Below are 6,000 nucleotides of genomic sequence, written 5' to 3' on the forward strand. Positions count from 1 at the left end.
CAGGGAAAAATAATTCCAGTAATTTGAAAGAAAAGTCTCTTTTGAGAGTACAGAGTCAAGAAGTTCTGGGGCAATCGTCTTTCAGCCACAAAAAACAGATAGATGTCTCCTGTTAACAACTGGAGATTAGATTATAAAACCACTCTTCCAAGATTTATGCAACCTTCCCTATATCATGCGAAATTTTTTGTTTGTCTTCATGTTTGAAAGAAAAAAAGATATAAAACTTCTCCAATTCATATGGCTTTTTTTTCAGATGTTATGATATTCATATTTATAAGACAGTTTACAAGTACACTATAGACCTGGGTGTTTTTCTCTAGTCTAAAAGACTGATTAGTATTTCTTTYGTGCCTGAATCTGGTTCAAAATGATCTCAACTAGAAGCAAGGGAGGGGAATCCAAATCTTCTTCTGTAACAGATCCCTTGAGCCTTAAAAGGGCTCAAAATGTAATGCCAAATAACAATTCCCACTTAGAAAAATTGTGTCACTAGTTCCTTCATAGAAATGGAACAAACTATTCTTAGAGTCACAATCAAACTGCTTGTACTAACCCAAAGAAATGATTGAATCTTGAAAGCATAGTTTAATTTTACTATTTCTATGGCTAATCATTCTTTAGCATAATGTTTTCTATAATTATCAATTTTACATAGCTCCTCTGTTTTCCTTTCTATATGTATATTTTTAAAACATGAAACATTTAGGAGAACAGGATAAATAAAGTCTGCTTTCTCAGTCTAAGAGTCTAGTGGTAATCTTACTTTTGTGAAAGGCTTAAATGAGCTTGGCTTAAATTTAATCCAAACATTGTATAATATTAAGCAGATGGCTGCTGSCACCGTAGCATTATCTAACTGTGATTGTGAGAAACTCTAACCACTTGTATAGGCAATGGAAATATTACTAAGCCTGTATCTTCAAAACAACAAGTTCTTCTTAAAATGAGCACATCCTTTGGTGACAGAAATGGCATACATGTAGCATTCACTAAACCAAGGAAGGAAGACTGTTTATTTTAAGGTGGTAAATTATGAGTATTGAAGTAATGATGGCTTATCATTTGCTTGTGAAAGAAAAAAAAAGGCTTTTTTGTTTTTTCTTTTCCCAAAATGAAATGATTCCAGGGCACTTTAAAAGTGACAGGACATGCAAAGATGTTAGCCTATTTTCCAGTGAGTAGTTCAGGATAAATCTAGTCCCATTACATGGCTGCTTTATTCAACTTTGGTTCAATTTCCACACTGGTAACGCAAGGCAGAGTTACTTAAGAATTTTCAGGTTGTGTTCTTTTAATATGTTATTATAATGTATATTATAATGTATAATATAAATATAATGGAATGTATAATGTAATATATATACCATCCATAAATGTATATTATATGTTCCGATCCAGTAATTACCTAACTAATCACAGCAGAGACACCATTTTCAGTATGTTTAGGCAAAGTACTTGCGATAGGCTCTGAATTCTTTTCTAGCTAGATTTTCTAGCTAGACCACTCACAGGAATAAGGTTTCCCCTGCATCAGCTCACAGGACCTGCCTGCACTGTACCCTTGGAAAAGGCTTAAAGCAGTAAGGGAAAAAGGAAGGGCAGAATCTTTCCTCATACAGCAAAAGCACATGAATGCTTGTAACACAGACTTCCTCCTGCCATTGCCAAGCACAATAATTAAAGAAGGTTGTTTCCAGGGTGAGATGCCTTACAGGGTTGGTCCTGACAAAGGTGGGAATATTGCTCTTCAGTTCAAGCTTCCCCTGAATATAACCCCTCTGAACATGTACTAAAGGTGGGGTTAAAATAAATATCTACTGCTCCATCACTCCAGCTCTGCACCACCCTCAGCCGCAGTCCTGCCTCAGCCTCTTCTGCAGACTGTCCTGAGCCAATGCTCCCAGGCAGTCAGAGAGGGACGGCAGGTATGACCCACGCTTTCTCAGCACTTTCCTATTTCTCCTTCAGCCTTGCCACAGCAAAACCCGAGTTTTTTGTTCTGCTTCCCAAAATGCTTCTACAACATGCCACCAATYCCTAGTTCACCTTACGCATTCAGCATCCCTTGTCTGCCACTCCCCCTTGTCTGGGTAATTATGCTGCTGGAGACAAGCATCATCTGACTGGTACAATTATAAGCTAAAAAACTGGAATCGTCCACTAATTTCGAACTCTGGATGTCATTCTATTCTCAGATACTCCGTAAATCAATTTTATTTTTTCTGAATGTATGTATTGTGTCAGAGTAGTCTGCATATTTATTTAACTTCTTGTAAAAATGAACTTTTAGTTTTCTTAAATTTTTTGCAAAGAAAATGAATTTCTAAATTTAATTTTCTAAAAATTAATGATCTCCAATCCTCCAAAGGCAACAACACGTCAAAAGAAATGCAAGTAGGTAACATCTGTACTCTTCTTGCCAACCTGAGCTAATCTAATGGCTTCCAATAATATTTAGCRAAGTCCACGCAGCCCACAGACCACAAGGACTGCTATTTATGGAATCTGACGCTATGTAAGTCAGATAATGTGGCTTCTGCTCCCTGACTAGGGAGTCTTATCTCTAAATTAGCCAGAAAGAATCACTAGAGTTTTTAATCTCAGAGGAAAGATGGAAAAAACAGGTAAAACACAACTCWGGATATGATAAATGACCCCAAATATTTTCCATTCCTCTTTGGCTAAAGATGACTAAAGACCCAGATTTAAGACACTTGAATGACTCCCTGATTAATACATATAGATGACTTTATTAACTGTCTTGAAGACAGTCAATCTACTCTATTTTCTTGTTTATGGCACTACCCATGCATTGATCTGGATTTAAATACTCCTCGTTTCCTCCTGTGAACAGTGAGCGGAGTTAGTTCTCCAGACACAATTTTCTCTCATCATGCTCACATCAGTTTGTTTCTCAGAAGTTTCTGTAGTTCTCTGTGTCCTCGGATCAAGAATACTGTCACTGTGCTGTCACCTTTTTGGCCTTGACAAAGAAAATGGCATCTTTCACAGATCAGCCCTATGAAATTAAAACATGTGACTAGGGTAAATGCCAGTTGTTGGGTTTTTTTTTTCTTTTTTTTTTTTCCTTTCTGTAGGATGCCCCACTTTTCTTAGGAATCTGTTATAGTATTTCTTCCAAACTAACCATATTACAATTATCCATAGCCTTGCCACAACGTACTGAAYACAAAAGAGTAACCTCATGTCCCATATGTCAAGGCTGGAGCAAACAATGGTGTTTCTTTTTCCTCCACGTATGGTCAGTTAACATTTGCTGGTACGGACAGACTGTGGGAATTCACGCTGGCTAGCACAACCATCTTTTGTGCAGCCCTTTTTAGATTCAGTTGGATGACTTAGATGCTGTGGGATCACTTGATGTACAGGTACTCTGGAGTGTAACTGATTTGATCAGAACAGTAGGCAACTGATTTCTTGTTTGAGATTATCTCATGGTTTCTCCTTCATGTGCCACAGCAATAAATGAATGATATCTCTGCAGCTAACTGGATGCTATTCAATTTAGATGATGCTTGCTTTCAAGTCAGAAGTAATATAGACAGAGATATAAGAATAGAAATCTAGACAGCATTGTACAAATGCAGCTGTCTGACCCAGGTACTGAACTTGAAATAACTTATAAGAACAATAAAAATCAGACAATATTTTAAATAATATTTGAAGGCTTCCTTCTCTTCCTACTTCTCAGTTTTTAAACCCTATCTTCCAATCCTGCATAGATATTTTAACTTCAGCAGATGTTTCTTCTTTGAGCTTTTCCTATCTAATATATTTCAAAATGAAGTCTCAAGCTGCTTGCTCACCTCTCTCTACTTCAACGGATCAGTTGAGATGGAAGAAGAAAAATAGCTCAAGCAGATGTTCCGAAAGAAATGTTAGAAAATAAGTGGAGGTTGCTAATGCAGATTTTATTTTTGTGTGTGGCAGCATTAACAGATGCTCACTGAAACTAATAAAGACTTCTATCATTTTCCATGGAAACTGACAGCAAATTTGAATTTAAAAAAGTTGCTTTGAAAAGCTCGCATGCAGTAATATGATTTATTACATACAGTGAAATTCAATGAAACTTTGTGAGAGAAGCATTTATTATAGTTCAGACAAATGAAAATGACAGAGCCTTGCACCAAGGAACTTAGCAGGCTGCGGCTTCCCTGTGGGGGGGTACAAAGAGCTGAGAAGGAAAAATTAGCCTCTCTACATCAAGCTTCACAAGACCCAGCTAGTTGCAGGCCTGCGATCYCTTTCATCTCTTTTACTCTACATAGTAGAAGTAAGGCAAAGAAACATCAGGTRTATCTTCATCTCAGTGACTATATCTCTTAAATATTAACAAACAGGTTTACTGCAGGTATTTGTACATACTGTCCTGATCCTATTGCCTACTGGCAACTTCTGAAATGAAAAATACCTTGAGCACCACACAAAAGGTTTACAAACTATTCAAGGGTGTTCAGATCTACTTCTGTAAGTGATGACCTGCTGGGTATTAAAAAACCTTTCCAACTATTATATGCGAGAGCACAAGATTAAGAGGGGTGGCGGAAACATGATAAAAGCCAGGGTTGTTGATGCACTTGTTATGTGCTTTTCTTCTTAGTCTCTTTTTGTACTTATGTTTCCAGATTGAGGACCACATTAGTGAGCAACAAAAAATGGTTTAATGGAAAGGMCTGGATTCTGAGGAAGACAAACTACAGACAACAGAAGCCATGAGGAGCACTGTCTCAGGAGATCGTTTGCGGTCCAAGAAGGCTGAGAACTGAACAGGAGCTGTAGAGTTAATATGTGATACAATAGCACAAAAAGTTCACATTCAAATTTGGTATCTGCTGGATTAGCTACTGCATATACAAATAATATAGAGACTGTCCTAGCTTATAGCTAATACTCAATGATACTGTGAAACTAAATGATTTCTTCCAGGTCAGACAGCAGACTGTGGCAGAGTTTGAAAAACAAAACCCCACTCCTCCCTCTTCCACTTCTGTCCTGTTCGAGTCTCAGTCCTGCCTGGGAACAAAAACATACAGCATTCTACTGAAAACTGTGAGCCATTTGCCTTTGACATCAACGGCAGACTAAAAATCCATTGATTTCAACAAGCACTGAAGTGGACCCTTGATGACTTAAAATAAAAAAGAGAGAGAGAGAGAGAGAAACTGTAGCGGTTTTTCCCCTGCAGTTTTCAATGGCAGATACTTTCACACTACATATTGGTGTAAAAAGGTTAGTAATATGGTAGCAAAAGCCTATGCCCGACTGTTAACAGGCTTTTTCTTAACAAACTTTTATAACATGCTTTATTTTTTATAGTGAGACATGGAACATGCTAGAAGCACCTGAGAGAGTAACAAACTTGCAGAGCACCAATGAATACACTTTAGAGAAGAGTCATTATGAAAGCAACAGGAATTGTATTTTAGCATAAGTTTGGTTACTTGGAACTAGAAACTATAGTCTCAGTTTTGTTTGTAGAGTAGAAATCAATCTTTCTGTAAGAGAAAAGCAGATTGTTATGGCAGATGAAAAACTGAATGGTCTTGCAGAAAATACTTCACTTTAAGTTTGGATTCAGACCTACATTTATAGGTGGTGTTTGACATAGTATTTGCTGCATTGCTAACATAGAATAGGATGTTACTATTTATTCACTTTCTCCTTTGCTTTCTTTCCCTCTGTTTTAGGTAATCTTTGGCTTTGATCTTGTATTAGCTGAAGTTAAATACAAATAATCATTAATTTCACATTTGCAGGATTGGAATATCTCTTCTCATACTTTCTTCCCTAGAATCCTCTTCTCACTTCTCAATTCATTTTCTGGGAAGTGAGGAGGGAGTAACATTCCTTATTACATTCAGCAAAGTTGTCTGGGCACCATACAATCCTCTTCACAAAACAGCCATTTCATCCACAATTTCACAGAACACGTTCAAGACACTGTGAATAAAACATTCAAAACAGCTTTCCTAA

The sequence above is a fragment of the Rhea americana genome, unplaced genomic scaffold (assembly GCF_003343005.1).
Source record: "Rhea americana isolate MKP2758 unplaced genomic scaffold, rheAme1 scaffold_30, whole genome shotgun sequence".
NCBI lineage: Eukaryota > Metazoa > Chordata > Aves > Rheiformes > Rheidae > Rhea > Rhea americana.